At 36.9% G+C, this 20,519-nt stretch overlaps 2 protein-coding genes across 6 annotated transcripts in view; one reads left to right on the top strand and one right to left on the bottom strand.

Annotated features, from left to right (window-relative positions):
• CMSS1 (cms1 ribosomal small subunit homolog) overlaps window positions 1–20,519 on the top strand; it is a 352,914-nt gene that overhangs the window by 34,261 nt on the left and 298,134 nt on the right. The window lies entirely within an intron of this gene.
• FILIP1L (filamin A interacting protein 1 like) overlaps window positions 1–20,519 on the bottom strand; it is a 294,587-nt gene that overhangs the window by 20,923 nt on the left and 253,145 nt on the right. The window contains exon 1 of one of the 5 annotated variants that reach the window (XM_075913992.1): window positions 13,121–13,219. The exons of the other annotated variants lie outside the window; for them this stretch is intronic. The gene's annotated coding sequence lies outside the window, so the exon portion shown is untranslated. Of the gene's footprint in view, window positions 1–13,120; window positions 13,220–20,519 lie in introns of those variants that run through there. 5 annotated transcript variants of the gene reach the window in all.

The following is a 20,519-nucleotide window of genomic DNA, read 5'->3' as shown; positions in this document are numbered from 1 at the left end:
GATACCATCTAGAGTAGAGATGAACAAAGTGCAATCTATGATGTAACCCGAGGCCCTCTGACTCTACAGTGCAATGGAAAAGGCCATGGGGACTATAAGTCCTCACATTAAATGCTTCATTTTAACCAGACATGCCAGTCCATCTGGCTTATTCAGGCCTGTGGGTTCTACTCTTTGAGCAGTAGAGGTACTACCTTCAGGCTTCTGTATTTTCCTGTGCATCAGTTGGGCAAGCTTCACACACCCCACTCTAGAACAAAATTAAATTGTCTGGTTCCCAAAGTTGGTCTAAACACACTGTTTTTATTCCTATTTATCTGTTTAATAAATAGATATTATGTGTCAGCACCTCCTAAGTGAAAAGGGTTCTTTTCCATCTTGTAGCAGTCTAATTCTGCTGTACAACCGGGAACTGCTTTGATTGGTCATGGTTATTTTGAACGTCAAAACCCCCAAATTCGTTATGTAAAACTCTGAGTTGCTGATGTATCTGAAAATATAGTATGAAACCCTGCCTTTTCCTGAAGACTTAAAGTGTTCCATGAGATTTTTCTAAAATCAGATTTACATGTCACTCAAATATGACCGTTCCCTGTTATGAGATGCAGGATATTTCAGTTGTGACAGCTGTTATGTTAGGGTTGTGCTTTTGCGTGCTGCAAAAAAAATCTTAGTATTTGGGTTTTTCACTGGCTTTTCTTTTTTGTCTTGGTGATATTTGAGGTTGAAATAAAAGGTGACTTGATATCTTCAAAAGCTTCAGGGTGTAGCAAAATTAGTCTATATAGGATAAATTTAAAAAAAAACAAATAGTCTGGTAGCACTTTAAAGACTAACAAAACAGGTCGATGGCTGTGCTCATGATACCATCGACCTGTTTTGTTAGTCTTTAAAGTACTTACCAGACTATTTGTTGTTTTTTAAGTTTATCTTGACATCTTCAGTATTTCTGCCTCCTTTCCATCAGCTCTTCACTTATTTCTTTCCCATAAAGTTTGCTCATTTAGAGATTAGAAAAGCACAAACATAAAACAGAAACACAAATCTCTGTGTGTGTGTGTGTGTGTGTGTGTGTGTGTGTGTGTGTGTGTGTAAAAAGTAATATCTGTACTAAATGACCTTTGTTAGGAAAAAAGAGATTGTGGTAGGACTCTATCTAAAGGCCCATGTTGCGACCATCACCTTCTCATTCAAGAAGAACTAGGTCAGTGGTCTACAACCTTTTTAAGCACAAGATCACTTTTTGAATTTAAATGAGTCCAGGGTCTACTTCAAATGCAAATACCCCTCCCCCTCTTCTCCGAGGACCAGCTCCATCCCTTCACCAAGGCCCCATCCTCCTCACTCTGGGAAAATGGGGTACAGAGGAGGGGGACTGTGACATCAACACCCCCCTTCGTCTGTCTCCCCTGCTCTGCACAACAAGGAGGCTCTTGGGGGCAGCTCTGAGGCTCTGGACAGGAACAGCAGGGTAATGGAGGGAGGGGCAGCTGAAGTGCAGGCACTTGATAGCCTCCCAGCCAAACCAGTCAGAATCACCTGTCAGAGGCTCCAAGCTCTACCAGTAGATCTTGATCTATTGAACTAGGTAAAAGCGGCGAGGAGTCCTGCGGCACCTTATAGACTAACTGAAGTGTAGGAGCATAAGCTTTCGTGGGCAAAGACCCACTTCGTCAGATGCATCTGACGAAGTGGGTCTTTGCCCACGAAAGCTTATGCTCCTACACTTCAGTTAGTCTATAAGGTGCCACGGACTCCTTGCCGCTTTTGCAGATTCAGACTAACACGGCTACCCCTCTGATACTGAACTAGGTAGTATTCCCATCCATGCTGCTCCTTAATAAGTGATTAAGTGACGTGAGGAACACAGTCCTGAGGGCTTTGCATGCAGACTCCGCAACACCTACGTTTCGCAGTACACTGAGTCTAGATTCTTACATGGTAATAGAAAGTTAGTGATGGTAAACAAATTGATCTGGTATTTGTCCTTTTCTTATGGTAGAAATGGGTAAAGGTTTCAGACATTAGATTACCAACAATCTCTCTCTCATCACCTTTGCTGTACACAAAGTATTATTGTTGCAGCCAAGAAGTCATTGCTTCTGCGGTGGAATTCTTTATGTGCAATATTGACAGCATGAACAAAAATAGTGAAATGTGATAAGCTTAAATTTAGGGCTTTTATAAATCACATACAATGAACTCAAGTGCTTAAAAACATGATACATTTGTGATTATTTGCACTTCTAAACAACAGAATAACAATTGAAATTTATTAAATATTTTTGGATTTTTAATATCTTTTCAAATGTATAGTACAGGATAGAATACAGAGTGTACACTTGCTGCTTTATTATTATTTTTCATTAGAAATATTTGCATTGGAAAACACCAAAAGAAATAGTATATTTCAATTCACCTCCTACACTTACTGTTGTTCAATGTCTTTGTCATAGAAGTATAACTTACAAATGTAGATATTTTTGTTAGGTAAGGGCACTCTTTAAAAAAAAAAAAAAAAAAAAAAAAAAGAAGAAGTAAAACTTGAGACCTTACAAGTCCACTCAGGCCTATTTCTTGTTCATCCAATTGCTAAGACAATCGGGTTTGTTTATATTTATGGGAGATAATGCTGCCAGCTTATTGTTTATTATATCACCTGAAAGTCAGAACGGGTGTTTACATGGCAATTTGTAACCAGTGTTGCAAGGTGTTTGTGCCAGGCATTCTAAACATTCATATGTCCCTTTGTGCTTTGGCCAATATTCCAGAGGACATGTTCATGATGCTCATTATAAAAAAAATGCATTAATTAAATTTGTGACTGAACTACATGGGGGAGAATTGTACATCATTTGTCCATATATTTCATGTTATAGCAGTCTCATATGATGTCCCATCACATTTTATTTTAAGAACACTTTCGTAGCATATTAGAACGAAAGGATGGTACCAATTTGAGATTTCTAAAAATAGCTACAGCACTCAGAGTTTAAGAGTTTGAAGTGCCTTTGAAAATCTGACAGGGATGAGGTGTAGAGCATGTTTTTAGAAATCTTAACAGAGCAGCTCTCTGATGTGGAAACTACAGAACCTAGGCCACCAAAAACAAAATCAGCCTTCTGATTGGTGTCATCTGAGTAAGATGAAAAAAGTGAACATGCATTGGTCCACTCTGCTTTAGATTGTTATTGAGCAGAATCCGTCAACAGCATGGACATACATCTGCTGGAATGGTGGTTGAAGTATGGACTAAGAATCTTTAGCGCAGGTACATTTCTTGAGATGCCAGCCACAACAATGGCATGTGAACGCCTGTTCTCGCTTTCAGGTGACATTATAAACAAGAAGTGGGCAGCATTCTCTCCTGCAAATTGTCACTGAACTTGAATGATTGGCTGAATAAGAAGTAGGACCGAGTGGACTTTAGGCTATAAAGTTTTACATTTGTTTTATTTTTGAATGAAGTTAATTTTTGTACATAATTCTACATTTTGTAAGTTCAAGTTTCATGATAAAGAGATTTCACTGCAGTACTGGTATTAGGTGAATTAAAATATTTCGTTTGTTTTTACAGTGCAAGTATTTGTAATAACAATTAAATATCAAGTGAGCACTGTGCACTTTGTATTCTGTGTTCTAATTGAAATCAATATATTTGAAATTATAGAAAACAACCAAAATATTTAAATAAATGGTATTCTATTTTTGTTTAGTTGACAGCCTTATTTTAAGGAATACTTTATAAAACCATTATTTAAATTTAAAATTATTTATAGAGCTTAATAATATAATTTGGAAATGGACATTACAAGATGTTGATAAGGGAAGAATTGTTTTCAAATGAGCTTTGAAAAATGATAGTGGGTTGATAAAGCAGACAAATTCAGGATGTCTGCTCAAGATGGCAGGAAAAACAGAGTCAAAGACTTATTACTACATTTTTGGCATTAAAAAAAGTTCTACTTAATAACTCTTTTTCATTTGTATATATTACAACTTGTATTTGTGTTCCCAACGGTGTAAATCTCCCTGTCTTCCCTAGTCCTACCCTTGAGTGCTTCAGTAGAGAAGTTCAGTTGATGATTTGGTGTTACCATAGATACAAAACCATAACAGAAGCATAACTAGCAGATTTACTTGGACTTGTTCAGCTTTTGCCCGTGTCTGAGGTTAGCCATCTTACAGTAATGCAGCCTGAATTTATTCCAAATTATTAGTCTTGGTTTTACTTAATCAAATTGTTTCCTTAACTTTTATAATTCATTTTTAAAAGGATACTATCTGGGCAAGAGCCTAAAGAGTAATACCTAAATTAATCAGAAATATATTCAACATCTATCTTTTAGCTAGTGATATCTATTTAGCCCAACAAACAAAAATGTTTTAACTCTTTGTTGTGCTTTAAAATTTTATTTCTAGAGCACGTGATTGGCCACAAAACCTTAAACAATTCTAACTTTTCCATGGTTTTTCTATAATGATTTTATAATGCAGTTTAGGTAACAAAATTTTCTTTAATTTCAGTTGGCTGGTGTCTGAGTAAGCACAGAAATCTTTCAACATGCATACTGTTTACGCATTCCAGTTCATATCTTCATGCTCTTTTATAGTGTTATCTCTTTAGTAACTGGGCTTGCTTGTTAAAGTAAGGAACTCAAGTCTTAATAAAGTCCTTGCTGAATCAGGTCCTGAGATTCGACTGAGGTACACAAATTGAGCTTTGATCAAGTCTGCTCTGTGTTAGTTAGTATTTGAACAAGCAAATTCTGTTACTGGTACCTGTCCTGGGTTATTGACTAACTCTGTTAAATTCTCTGGGGCTCAGTCTGTGTGATTATTCTGAAGTGCTAGTCAGGATCTGGAAGGGATGTGTGTGGTATATTGAAAACATTATTTTTCACCTAACCAATGTAAAAATAAAATGGAATTTTGAAAACTTAACTGGGAATAAAAAGTGTTTGTGCACACTCAAATGCATCTCTTTTTTTTATATAAGGGAAGAAGCCTTATATAAAATCACATTACTGATGCTAATGTAGACTATGATGTGTACTTCAAAAACCATTAGAAGAAAAAAGGAATTTTTAGTGTGTTTAAACATAAGTATAATTAATGATACATTTTTCCCCACTCCTGTAAAAAACCTACCCCCAAATCAAGTAACAGTAATACATGTAATTTCATCACTTTGCTTCATTCCCTTTCTTTTCATCTGTCCTTATAAAATGTATGCTTTGGGAGGCATGGATTGTATCTTCCTCTGTATTTAGAAAATACAAAATGCACAGAGGACATGTGTTTAAATAATGCTTCTATCTTTCTTTAAAATCCTGTTGCATGTACATATGCTGTTAGTAAAAAAAAAAAAAGCAAGTACATACAAACAGTGCAAAATTAAAAATACAGAATACATTGGTTTCCTGTTTTGTTTTTCTAAAATTTCTTTTAAAAAATAGTGGAAACAAAAATGCTATGTCAAATAACATACCTCTTACACTTAGTCCAGTGTAGTAATTATAATAAAATATTTCAATTTTTAAGATTTTTCTGTAGGTTTCTTAAAAATATTGTTACCTGAAACAAAAATCAAATGCAAGATGGAATATTTTTTTAGGTCTCATAATTTCTTCACATCCAAAAATGTAAAAGTAGTTGTTTTTTTAAAGGAATTCTGGGAAGGTGACAATGATGTTAATGTGTATGTTAAACTTTAGTTTTTTTTTCTGTGTATTAGACATGTACAATATGTGTATATAATATGAGATTTATGGGAGTGTAATTTTGTATTCATTATCGAGATTGGAAAAGTAAAATAAATTGCTTTAACATTAAACATTTTCATTGTCTCTTTTGGTCAGATGTAAACATTTGCCTGTAGTGTTTGCAATTCAGACATCACACTAGATTTGCGAACACCAAAGTGAAATTGACAGCAAAAACATGAAACGGGTCTACAGTCAACTTTCATTGAACAGATGGAAAATTCTTTCCTGCAGACACTTAGACCTTGATTCTGCAATGTGCTCTGTATGGCTAGACCTTGAGGAGCTCTCTGTAGGGGTTTTCCTCTATGGAGCTCCTTGCAGGATTAGTACTTGGCCACCTGAGTGGTGGTGTGGACTTTTTATGCATCACTCAGTCAATCTTGAAATACCATAACATTAAAGAGCAAATTTGATTCTTGTATGATGTTTTGAGGTTTAGTTTTTGTAGTTGAAATTGCCCATAATATAGCTAAGTTTATTTTTTTTAAATGTGATTTTTTTTTTTAAACCTGCCAAGTCTCCTCTAAATGACCCTAATAAATTTTACTGGAGAATGATCAGGGAAGACAGAAAATTGTCAGTTAATCAGCAGGCTGTCCAATTAGGTTAAATATTTAAATTATTTTCATTTTGAGATGTATTTCATAACAATGTAGTTAAATTTAGACAAAGGTAGAGGCATCATTTACACAAAGCATTCATAGAAAATGCCAAATACTTGATCCCATTGTTCTACAAGTGTACTCACTGAATACACTTGGGCAAAAATAGGTCTTGCAAACTGTTTTATAGACCTGAATGTTTGTTAGGTAAACAGAGTAAAAGCAGTGTATTATTACTGCCTGTCTTTAGAGCTTCTGCTATGATGATATAAGTTATTAACCTTTATTTATGGCCTAGATGGTACTGGGTCCTGCTGTGAAGGCAGGGGTCTGGACTCGATGACCTCTCGACGTCTCTTCCAGTTCTAGTGTTCTATGATTCTGTGATTTTGGTTTACAGTATTATCACATTTACAAGTGGAATGATAGTTGCCCGTTCTTTTTAAAAAAAATGATCATCCTTGAAATTCTCTCTTTTTTTTTTTTTTTTTTTTTTTTAATCATAATTGTTTTTTTCAGTGCACGTATTATAGCCTGCTGGAGTTTCCATATGTATTCAACTCTTCTCCATTCAACTCTTCTCTGCTCCCTGAGATAGATTGCACTAGTTGTATTAAGTGTCATATGTTTTGTAAGAGGCAGATAGTCATATCTAACAGCACATTGTTTTGCGGTGTCATGTGATATGTTTTGTAAATGGGATTTTCCAGTATTATCATGTATTACATTACATCAGTATAGTTTGACTGGAATTTTTTTGAAGACTAGGGGAAGTGCGGTCTTTAAATTTGTGTTGTAAGGAAACTTAAGAGATTGTGGCAGAGGTGAGATCATAAAATTCTTGTTTTTGTAATCTTTTGCCTCTTCTCATATTTAGTCTGTTCAAGAATGATTTTATATATATATATATATATATATATATATACACACACTAAGAATAAACCAAAACAACATTTCTGCACTGTGAACTCTTGAAAAGACTCCTGCCCTGCAAAATTTGGACCTTGACAAGTCTCCCTTCAAATAATGAAGAAGCTGCTCTAGCTGGAATTTTGGTACAGGCCATAGAAATGACAGATACAGGCAGTCGCCGGGTTACGTACAAGATGGGGACTGTAGGTTTGTTCTTAAGTTGAATTTGTATGTAAGTCGGAACTGGTACATATTGTAGGGGAAACTCTAGCCAAACATTTCTCCAGAGCTCAGTTTTATTCTCCCACACCTCACTTCCCTCAGTCCTTTATTCTCAAGCTGAGGTGTCTGCTGAGAAAAACCACTCCGCATCTCCCTGGTCTGCTGAGGGGGGGTGCTAGCTTCGCTTCTCCCTGGTCTGCTGGGGGGAAGCAGCTAGTGCGGGGTTGCCTCACCCCGTTTGTAAGTAGGGATCCGATGTAAGTCGGATCCATGTAACCCGGGGACTGCCTGTATTTTAAGTGTCTAAGAGACCCAGAGACTTTTATAAAGCTTCAGATTCATATTTTTAAATAGAATTTTTATAGTCTGGTGTCTAAGTTGGAAGCTATGTGTTAATCTAAAATATTTTCTGTATTTGTAAAGGTTAAAATGTATTTATAGTTAATTTTAAGATGTCATTCAGTGAATATTATACAGGTGTCAACTTGAGGAGGCTTGCTTCTATGTTTTTGGACATATATTTGAAATTCCCTTGTAAAATGCAAATAAAAATGTTAAGCTGAAAGTTGGAAATATATATAAAATCATGAGTCTTACTCTGAGGCATTCTTCCCAATAACTAGAAAACCCAAATCCTGGTCATTAACAAGAGAAGAAACATGCTTCATCACTTCTGGTAAATCCTACAAATTGGTGCGAGTTTTGACACCAATATAGTTAAGTATTTCTTTCCGGAAGAAAGCCAGTATTGCATTCCCTTCCATAGCTTATAGTAGTAAAGCTTGACTTTACTAATTATTTTCCAGTCTTAGAATGTGTATGCATGTATTTTTTTCCTTCCTTACAATTCTGCTTATTGATGTATACTGTTTGAGTACCTATGTTCTGGCTATTTTTATATCCTTTACATTATCTTTATTGGTGCTTACTTTTTTTTATAAAAGGAAAATATAAAAAGCTTCTAAAATTATAGCAGCAACATCATACCACAGCTATCCTATAATATGTTGGCTTTGTCTAGGTCAGTTAGCATTGCCCAACAGAATGGTAACTCCTTATTTTAAAATTGTGCATCTCAGTATTTGACATAATTTAAAAAAAAATTGTTTTAAAATAAAGTCCAGATTTGAACTAAAAGAAAATTAAAGGCACAGATACAAGATTTGAGAGCAATTTTAGACAAATGTCATATGACAGTTTAATTTAAAATGGGAACTCTTACAATAAGTTATGTTTTCTACTGGGTGGTTAATCACATCTGTATATCATCCTTATAATCCCTAATTTTTATAAACAATTCCTAGATAAATAATTATACAGCGACCTTGTTGCCACCTCTGGGATGAAACACAGACATCAACAGTTTAAGACAAGACATGAGGCATACCTTATCTATAATTGTAAAGAATAGGTATCCAGAATATATTTATCTAAGTCAGATGTTAGTTATGATCCTGGGTATGCACACTCACACAAGAGCAGTTGTATTCAGGAGTGGGGGGAAAAGTAATAGGCTCTTTATAACAACAACAGTGACTGGGAGTTGGGTTTTAGTCTTACTCTAAAAGGCGGTTGCCTCTTTAACATCTTCCCAGAGGCACCTGTTCAGTATTGACTGCTAAGAAATTGTAGCTCTTGAGTTATCAACCACAGTTCTTTTTATCTAAATGTGCCTTGGCAATTATCCATCCATATAGCCCTAATCATCTGGAGATCTGAAGGCTGTGTGCTTTGGATGCGCGCACACATTCTGGATGCACACATGGAGAGAGAAGCTGTGAGCACAGACTCTCAACATTTCTTGGAAAACTCAACAGTTTCCTCCACTTTTGATGTTTATTACATCTTTTGGACAGTCCTGAGAACAGCAGCAAAAACCATGCAAGATTCTACCCATTTCCCCCCTTTATCCTGCTTTTGTATATGACTGCCTCCTTGATTTCAGTTCAAACTTTGCTGTTATTGCTAACTGTTCTCATGCAGGGCTTTGGGAAGTGTGTTTCTAAAAACTCCTCCCCATCAGAAATGCACAAGAATGATACCCCATCTTGTGCATAAGGTAGAAGTTAATCTAACCGATAAACAAAAAAATCTGTGAAAATGACTGTACACTATACTGTCAGTGCCCTAAATAAATAAGGTGACTATAGCTGAACTGCTTGATAATAGTATCCTTAACATAGTAAAATATATCATCTCTGTTCAGGACAGACACACTAATGGGGAGGGGGACAAAGGCAGGAGTTGCCCAGGGAACTGGTGATTCAAAGCTGCGCGAGGCTCCTGGCCACTGCTCCTCTAGCGGTGGCCAGAACCCTGGGCCCTTCAGATTGTCACCAAAGTATTACACCACGTGCTCTGGGTGGCAGTAAGGATTGTGGGGGAGGGGCAGCACAGTGTGCTCCAGACAGAGCTGAGGACTGGCAGCCCTGACCCCACCCCTTCTGTTTGAGGCTCCACTCCTTCTGTGAGCACAGAACCAGCCATCTTTCGTCCCCCTCTTTCCCGGCCACCCCTTGCCTAGGCCAGGGCCTGCGAAGCCTGTTGATGCCCCTTCTTTAGGAGGAAACATTAAAGCAGCCCACCATGGTAGCAATAAGTTGAGACAGGAGCTACGCAAAAATGAAATAGTTAAACAGAAATTAAAAGGTACAGTACCAAAAGTGAAATCCCTGCAAGTTGCATAGAAACGTTTTAGACGACATACTAGAGCAGGGCTACTCAACTTTGGAAGCTGCGGGCGCTGCAATTTTGCTCAAAGCACATGCCGAGGGCCACAACACGCAGGCCCCATTTAAGTCAGTTCTGCTGATATTAATAAAATGCGATATTTACCTGATTTCCACCCATACGACAGCACTTTTAATGAACAATGACAGTCCAGGAATTTAACTACTAAAATGCATATCAACAGAAGACCATTTTATTGACTTGCTGTTGTGGAGCGTGTTCCCACTGGAGGCCATATTCAAAGGATCCCATGCACGGTCTGCATGTTGAGCTCCGTGTAAACCCAAACAGCACTGTGGGCTGCAAACAAATGGGCTGCATGTGGCTCATGGGCCGCGTATTGAGTAGCCCTGTACTAGAGACTCAATTTAAAAATATACCCCAAATTGAAAATGTAGTAAGAAGACCAAACAAAGTAAAAGATGCAGTTAGAGGCAAAAAGACATCCTTTAAAAAGTAGAAATAAAATCCCATTGAGGAAAATACAAAGGAGCATAAACTCTGCTAAGTGAAGTGTGAAAATATAATTAGGAAGACTAAAAAAGAATTGAACAGTTAGCCAGAGACTCATAATCACAGGAATTTTTTTTTTTTTTTTTACATAGAAACAAGAAGCCTGCTAAACAACCAGTGAAGCCAACGAATGATCAAAATGCTAAAGGATAAGGCCAAAGCAGAGAAATTAAATGAATTCTTTATATCAGTCTTAATGGCTAAGGATGTGAGAGATTACACCCACCTGAGCCATTCTTTTTAGGCAACAAATCTGAGGAACTGACCCGGAGTAAGATATCATTAGAGGAGGTTTTAGAACAAAATGATAAACAGTAATAAGTCACCCAGACCAGATGATTTTCACTAAGAGTTCTGTAAGAATTCAGATGTGAAATTGAAAAACTGCTAACGATGGTATGTACCCTATCATTTAAATTGGCTTCTGCACTGGATGACTGGAAGATAGCTAATTTGAGGCCCATTTTTTAGAAAAGCTCCAGGGGTGGTCCTGGCAGGTACAGGCTGGTAAAGCCTAACTGCAGTGCCAAGCAAATGATTTGAAATTATAGTCAAGAATGGAATGAATAGACACATAGATGAACATGATTTGTTGGGGAAGAATCAGCATGTTTTTTGTAAAAGAAACCCATACCTCACCAGTCTACTAGAAGTCTCTGAGAGGATCAACAAGCACGTGAACAAGGATGATCATGTACTTAGATGACAAGGTCCCTCACCCATAGGTTTTTAACCCTAGGCTCTGGAGGCAGATGCTTTATTCATCCCATCTCTCTACCTTCAGCCCTTACTCCATGACTTATTTTAGCCCCTTTAGTCATGGGATAAGAGGGAAGCTCACAGACTCGTAGCTGATTAAATGATAGGAAACAAAAGGTAGGAATAAATGGTCAGTTTTCAAAATGGACACAGGTAAATAGTGGTGTCCACCCTACAGGTGTGTTTGGGGGCCAGTCTTGTTAAACATATTCATAAATGAGCTGGAGAAAGCAGCGAACAAGGAGGTGGCAACGTTTGCAGATGATAAACTACTCAAGATAGTTAGGTCCAAAGCATACTGTAAAGAGTTAAAAAGTGATCTCTCAAAATTCTGAAATGGCAGATTAAATTCAGTGTTGATAAATGCAAAATAATGCACATTGGAAAACATTATTCTAATTATCTGTATAAAATGATTGGGTCTAAATTAGATGCTACCACTCAAGAAAGAGATCTTGGAGTCATTGTGGATAGTTCTCTGAAAACATCCACTCAGTGAACAGCACCAGTCAAAAAACGAACAGAATCCTGCAAATTACTAGGAAAGGATACAAGCAATACAATATTTTCTATTGCCTATATATAAATCCATGGTATGCCCACATCTTGAATACTGCATGCAGATCTGCTATCCCATCTCAAAAATATGTATTGGAATTAAAAAAGATACAGAAAAGGCAACAAAAATGATTTGGGGTAGGAGGAGAGATTAGTAAGACTAGGACTTTTCAATTTATAAAAGAGATGACTGGGGGATATGGTAAAAGTCTATTAAAATTATAACTGGTGTGGAGTATGTAAAATGGAAGTGTTATTTATTCCTCCACATAGTATAAGACCAAGGAGACCACCAAATGAAAATAATAGGCAGTAGTTTTAAAACAAATGAAAGGAAGTACTTCTTCATATAATCCACAGTTAACCCGTGGAACTCTTTGCCAGTGGATGTTGTGAAGGTCAAGACTATAACAGGATTTTAAAAAAGAAATTACTGTAAATACTTGATCATAAGTCCATTTGTTCATATGCCAGCCCCCCCAACCCCATGTTAAATTTTTTTTGTAAATATTACAATAACTCGTTTGTAAGCCAACTCTATAGCGATAGTTTGCAAACTTCCAGTCCCAGCTGGCATGTTGAGACATTTTGTTTTTCCTGGAGTGTCTACAGGCATGGAACCTCTCATGTCCCATTGGTTTCTGATCACTGTTCTCAGCTAATGGGAAATGCGGGCCAAGGGATGTGCTGGCCACCACTTCCAGCCACTCCTGTTACCCAGAACTGTGAACAGCAGCCACTAGAAATTGAGGGGCTCTGTGCCTCCAGACAAGGCAGGTAGATAAAACATCACGGCTCTAGCAGTTTGCCCTATTGGGCTGGGAACTGAATTTTGCAACCTTCCCCCCCCCTCCCAATTAAAAATAAATTGGTAAAATGCAATGACCTATTCATAAGCCAACCCCTGCTCTTTACTGCATCATTTTTTGCTCCCAAAAATAGGCTTGTGATAGCTAATAGCCAATGATTGACCTAGGATGGGCAGGGATTGTGACTCTAGGCTCTGTTTGACAGAAGAAGGGAATGAATGGCAAGGATGGATCACTTACTGATTACCTTTTCTGTTGATTCTTTCTGAAGCACCTGGCATTGGCCAGTCAGACCCTTGATTTGAGCATGTCTGGCTGTTCTTATTTCTTGTTTCTTACAGTTGCTGTAAAAAAAATTCCCATGGAAATGTGGGTTTCAAGTTATTGGTGTGCCTCTTTAATTAGATTTTTTTTCTCTCAAATTTGACTTTATGGTCTTTTGAAAAAAAAATATAGTTACAATTGATCTCTATACTGACTTGACTGTGATAATGAACTTTACATGAGATTATTCCGGAGGAATTCCCACAGATGAAGGGCAGCTTTTGGATGACATGGCAGGATGAATTCTGAGCTGTACTTTTCTGATATTACATTCTGAGATACTGTTTTCTTCCCTCACTCCCTGTCTTGGATTTAATTGCTATTTGAATCATTCTTGATCATTATTAGAATTGACATCTACTATTGTTAATGTCAGTGGCATATAATTGTGATGCAACGTGAATGTAAATGTTTCTATTCTGAGGGCTTGTTTCCTCTTTGACTGTCAGTTTTAATTGAAGCTATGAATTATTAATGTTGTGGTCACACCTGGAGGATGCTTTTATTTTCTTAGCTCATGGTTTGTTGTTGTTTTTACTATTACCATAGCGCATCCTTTTTCCATCTTCCTTTCCGCAAAGCAAACTGCATATGAAGCCAGATATAAAGCAAGTAACTTCAGATGTAACATCAGAATTTGGAACTCCTTGAATTTACGTCAGCCAGGAAATTATAGTTTTGCAGATGGAAAGCTTACAGAAGGAAATGGAAAGATGAGTCTTTAGAGATGTGGTATAGTGGTCAGAAAAATAGGACTATGAGGCAAGAACTCCTGACTTCTGATCCAGACTATGCCTCCGTCTTCCTCTTTGTCTTGAATAAATTAAATACTGTATCTCAACTTCTGCATCTATAAAACGGGGATAACAAATTTGACTTATTTGATAGGTACATTTTGGATGATTAATGTAGAAAAATGCTTTAAAAGTGCTATGTACTGCTGTTTCTCAAAAGTCAAGGCAGATCCAGTGAAATACATTGATAATTTTTGTATTCCAAGATTACAAATTGATTACATTTTTAATACATTGTATTTATGGGGGATAGCTGTGTTCTACACCTTTTTTTTAGGTGCATTTTGTATAATGTATTGCTGGAAAATTCTATTCTTCTCAGTAGCCAGGTATTAAATCCTTTCAAATATCTACTGTTACAGAATGCTCAATGCCTTGCAGGTAAACAACTTGTTAAATTTTCTCTATGGCCAAGTATATGTGAAAGTGTGTTTTGTTATATGATTATCAGCTAGTATGTTGCTGCTATCACACAGCAAGTGAAAATTATGTGCAAGAGTTAACTTTGATTACTGTAGAAAATCTTTTATAATTCTTCTATAGAACCTTTCTTGAGCACCTCAAAACAATTTTGCCAAAATTAATGCATTAATATTCCCAACCCCTTTGTGTGGTAGGTCAGTATTCTTCCTCTCTCTCCACAGATGGGGAAATGAAGTCAACGACAGACTAACTTGTCAAATATAAAGAAGTCTCTGGCTGGGATGGAAATAGAAGTAATATTTTCTAGTCTGTGATTAAGCACTGCAGTAAATGCTACCTATTTAACAAGTCCCAAAGTTTGAAATTTCTAAGTAAATTTTATTTATTGTTCATAGAATTGCAGCAGAGCTTACAAAATAACATTTTCTGTCCCAGCTCTGAAGTCTCAAGGGGAAAATAAATTTGCTTTAATTTCAGATCCTAGAGCTAAGCATGCATAATTACTGCTAATTAATATACATACTACAGTATTCTCTAGATAGTTACATTTTAAGGGTGACAGTAAAAATAATATGTAGAGGAGCCTATCTACATTTTGTTTAAATATAATCCATAAACCAGATTTGAAACTGTGTTTTTGACCCAAACTGCGTGGGTAAACTACAGACCTGGTCTTACAGCCTTTGGTTGTGTGAATTGTGCTCCTGACTTCAGAGACTATGGGACAGAGCCCTTTATTTCAAATATGTTTAACTGGAACTATGTTTGAACACTTTTTGCAAACATTATGAAAATGCCTGAGTAGAAGATGACTGAATTTTGACTGCTTTCTAATGAGAATTTTTTTTAAAGATTAAAATGACTGAATTGGCTGAAGATGTGTCTTGCAGATGAAGCTTGTTATGAAACTTTCAAATTCAGGTCCCTATCAGAAGTGCAACCTCTGCAAATTATCCATGAACAGTAATAGTATATTACTGTTCAATTCTTAAAGAATATCTCTGACATGCATCCTTTAGATGGTTTCTACATGGATAACTATAATTTGTTGGTTCTTCCATTATTTTCTATAATATGTAGATCCATGGATTGCTTTGGTATTTCTGGTATATGATTGATCATGAGCTGTGCTGATATCTTGACCAGCACAGATCATTGTTATGCAAGTATCCCAAAACAAAAAAAGTACTTAAATTTAGCTAATATTTTTAGGATGACTTTGAGAGTGGCTGTTTTCCAACAATAATTCATCATGTTACTCAGAGGAGGCTGGTTGGCCATAAATGTCATTTTCCCACAGCATTTCCAGGAACTGGATGTTCTCTGAAGCAATTTTAACATGTATTATATAGAAACACATTCTTGGGCCAAATTTTCAGCCATTGGCAGAATGGGTGGCATGATATTATACTCCTGGATGTATGAACTATGGCCCTCTTCATGTACACCTTCAGCAGTACTATGAAACTAAAGCAGAAATCCTTAGCTGTTGGTAGCAGGCAACTGTAGGTGCCAGTGTCAGCCTCTAGCTCACATAGGGCACGTCCACACAGCAGGGCTAAGCTATGCAACTTGAGCTATGTCAATTGCATAACTCAGGCATGTCCAAAGTCCGGCCCGCGGGCCAATTGCGGCCTGTGTTCCGGTTTAATACGGCCCCACAGGTAATTTGGCAATATCTATCTTTTATGGCCCCCACCGAATCCATATGTATTGAGATGAATACATTGTAAAATCTCAGTTAATGTCAGTTGGTCTAAATCAGTTATAAATATATTTGGACACAACATATATACTTGGTGTTATGTTCCTGTTCATATTTTTTGAACTTAAAAGTTGACAGACAACCTTTATTACCAATAATATGTAATGTACTTTACAATGTTCCTGACATATATTTCAGCTTCCTGGATTTTTTTTTCATCTGGCCTTCAGATATGAAAGGCAGAGTGATTTAACACCTGTTTAGATTTGTCATCCATGTGACGAAATGAAAAGTATGCCGTTTGCAATAAACTTTGCATAAAATAGTTAATTTGCATTTAATTTTAATGGTTCAAAGAATGTCAGGCAAAATGGTCGGCCCTCACGCATGTTCACTTCATCAAATCTGGCCCTCTTTGAAAAAAGTTTGGACACCCTTGGCATAACTTAAGTTGAAATAGCTTATTGCAGCTTTCAGCACTGTCTATGCAGCAGAAAGTCCGAGTTAGAGCACTGTTCCTCCAACTTTCCTTACTCCTTGTAAAATGAGGGTTATAGGAGTTGGAGTAAGAAGTCCCCCAACTCGACATTATGTGGAAATAACAGCTTTCTGTGTAGACGTGGACTATGCTATAATGCTGCTGTGTTGACATAGCCATGGTGATCACTTGTAGTAAGCCATTATATTAAATATTCATGCTAATATGGTTATAGTTTCATTGTGTGCAGTTACTTTATTGGAAATACATGTGTGGTGAAATCACTTTTCTGTCCCAAATAAAAGAGAACTTTAATTGATAAAATGTTTGTTGATGCTAAACTTTCTGAAGTTTTATAATCAAGCCTTTACAAACAAACAAACAAAAGACCCTAATAAATTTGGTTTACAAAAATGGCCTGGATTTGTTTAATAACAAAAGCAAAGGAAAATGGGAACTATATTTGCAGTGGGAAAAAATGCTTACACATAATTTTCATTTATGATCTAAATAGGAATCTTGTAATCTATATGTGGTAAGGTTAATCCATCCATTTCTCGCTAATGTGGCAACCTGAACTGATGGCAGCATGGTGTATCTGAGGTTATTATTCAATCCAAGTTTGAAGCTGTCACTGGGGCAGACTGCCACCATCTAGGTCTGCTTTAGAGTGGAGATTTGATAATGTATTTTCTGAAATTAACAAAGATAGCTTTTTAGCTTTCAAGTGCGATACAAGGTTTGATAGGATCTTTGGATACATGGGGGGGAAAACCTGTCTGGTTATGATCTTTCCCAACCTATTGAGGTCAGCTCAGTCATTCTTGCTAAACATCTTAGATTTGAACAAGGCAAAGCTGAAAGCGTGGAAATTGAATCATAACAGCCTGTTAAACTTGAGCCTGTTGACCATAAGCCTCAGACATGTCAATTAGGGATGTTAAAGAGCAGGTAATTGTGTAACTGTAACCACTGAAAATGTCAGGGGTTACACGTACCTGCAAAGTGGGGTGACAGCCAGCTCCCTGGGAACCAGTATGAGCTGGAGGCAGGCTTTTAAGCCTGCTCCTGGTGTGCACCGGCTCCCGCCTGCCATCTTGCTTTTAGGGAGCTAGCTGCTGGTTTGCACTGCTGTTTCTGATACAGAGCTGGCAGCATGGGTAAGCAGCCGGCTCCCCAAGAGCTAGGTGGGAGCCTGCAAATAACCATTAATGGTAACTAATAAGCCCAGGTTTATCGGTTAATCATTTAAATGGTTATATTTTTATATCCTTAATGTCAATAAGAACATTTCCTATCTCAGGCTCTTGCCTGAGGGGCTGATTGTAAGGTAGGCTTGGCTGTTTTAAGAGTAGATTGTAGAATGGAAATCTGCAATCAAAACTTAATGTTTCTATTACTCAGTGAATCATGAGTACTCTTATAAGGATCCTACTATAATTGTGACTAAGGGCTATTCATAGGTACATTTGATATATTTAAATAACCCCTTTAATAACACTTGATGGGGCAAAAATAGTCCTTTTGAAGCAACTATTCTTACGCTTTTAATTAAAGAAGGGGTAATGAGGTCTCAGATGGGAGGGGTGGGGAGTCATGATCCATCAGGGGTTATGAGGTTATTGTGGGGGTGGTTGCAAGCTGTCTGCCTCCACCCCAAAACCCCATTTCACCTCTAGCATTTATAATAGTATTAAGCTTGGGTAGTAAAAGCAAAAGTTTGAGAACCACTGGTCTACTATTGAATAGCAAGCACCAAAGATCAATTGTTTCTTGTGTATCAGAATAGGGTTTTCTGTTTTACTGCATTTACTTTCACATTCTCTGCTTTAACATGAAGGTTATAATTGGAGATCCTTTTCGTCATATACCCATTTAAAATGCAAACAGTATAATGTGTTTCCAGAATTTGCCACTGTCTAGCTGTTTAAACACATTTGTCAGTGGCAAACATGCCTACTTCTAAAACCCAAATATTTCTTTGTTCACCCTGCCGATTTTAATTCCCCCCACCTCTCCCCCGGTGAAATAATGTGGATGTACTGATTTATAGTCTTTCATGAGCTGGTCATTTTACAGCATTTCCCATAGCACTTAATTGTACCAAGAATTGATTTATGTCTCTGTATCTTTGTATAGCTAATAGTCTTTGAATATGTTCACTACTTTAATCCAAGGATTTATCAACATGGTAGGTAATGCACACTATGGAGGTGTGATTTTTTTTTTTAAAGTGCACTAACATGCTGTGTGCATTATGGGTCCACGTAAACCTTGCTGGCATGCCCTAAAGATTCAGTAGTGCACTTCAGCATTCATCTTTATGTTAAAATGTACTACAGAATCTTCACAGCATACCAGCAGAGTCCACACAGACCAATTAATGCACAGCATGTTGGTGCATTTTAGAAATTACACCCAAGCCCAAAGACAAGCTGTTATGAAAACAAGTGGCTGTTGTATCTATATTACCTATATTTTTTCATGCAACGTAGGAACTGCATTATTTTGGGTGTTCTGTCTGGGTTTTTTTCCTACCCCTATGGCACTCCTGACTTTGATGATCTATATTGTTTAGGATATATTTCCCTATTTTCAGCTGTCACTTCTATTCCTTAATAATAATAATAATTAATAATAATGTTTATTATTATATAATTATATATATTACATTAAAAATCAGTTCAAATGTAGAATCTGGAAAAAAGCTGTATCTCTGGATCTGTTGATTTGTTACACACCTCAGTAGCCTGAGGAACATCTAAGGGTCAATGAGAGAAACTAAATCAAAGCCTTCTTTAAGCCTGCACGTTTTTAATGACTCCTCATCAAAGTTGCAAAAGTCTGCCTTCAAAAAGATTGTGGAAATAATTTAAAACTCTAGGCTGAGGAAGCAGGTGAAAGCAATAGCAAACCCAGCTTGTCTGGGCCAGAAATGTCCAAAAGGCCACTAATTTTAGGTGTCCACTTCAAGGAGCTCTGAATCTCATCTTTCAGAGAGGTTTAATTACAATTAAAGTAAATAGGAGTGATGACAGGTGTTCAGCACCTCTGGAAATCAAGAAGAAGGTGTCTATTTGGGCACCAAAAAATGGAGATATCCAAAATCAGTGGCCATTTGGAATAAGGTTGCCCTTAGTGTACTAAGAGGGATGTAGTTGTGTAAGGGATACTGTATTGCCTTTCTGCTAACTTTACATAAGTGAGCAAGGAGTTTAAATTGAAGAGTCTTGTCTCTTCTAGTCTCTTGCAAGGCCAGAAAGGAGGTGAAGTACAGTGGGCAAGGTATACTCTGTTCCCCAACAAATCAAATCTCCATGGTTTGTTTTGTTTGTGTTACAGTTGTTACTATATGCAATAATAAGATTGTTGCAGAACCTATTTTAAAAGGTTAATCATTTTCCCCTTTGTATCAGGGAGACCTGTTCAGAAAGAAAACTGTAATTGATAGTATCAGCAATTTCACTGTTCAGAATGCAAGTTGTTATACTTGCAACATAAATTAAATTCTCAAGTGAAAGGCTTTATCTCATTATCTAAAACAATGCATAGTTCTACTTCGTAAATCAATAATATTTTTGTAATAGGAAGAAATCTTTGCAAATAAATTAACTGAAAACTTGTTTTGTTCTCACGCAAATTCATTAGCAGCACTTGGAGATCCTAGTTTTCAGAAATGTACATCCAAGTTAGTGTGTTGGGTGATGCATTTCAGGTATTCAGCTGTGAAGTTGGGTGCTCTATTTAGGTGTCCATTTGTACAAACTAGGTCTACTTTATTCATGCAGTTGTTTTACAGAGATCTGAAACAAAACTGTTCCTCTTGAAAGTTCTGCTATACCTGAAAAAGTATGGAATATTTTAAAGTTGAAAACTAGGTTTTAAGGAAATTACTAGGCATTCCCTCCCCCCTTTGGAGTAT

The sequence above is a fragment of the Pelodiscus sinensis genome, chromosome 1 (assembly GCF_049634645.1).
Source record: "Pelodiscus sinensis isolate JC-2024 chromosome 1, ASM4963464v1, whole genome shotgun sequence".
NCBI lineage: Eukaryota > Metazoa > Chordata > Testudines > Trionychidae > Pelodiscus > Pelodiscus sinensis.
This window is presented reverse-complemented; position numbering and strand designations above follow the sequence as displayed.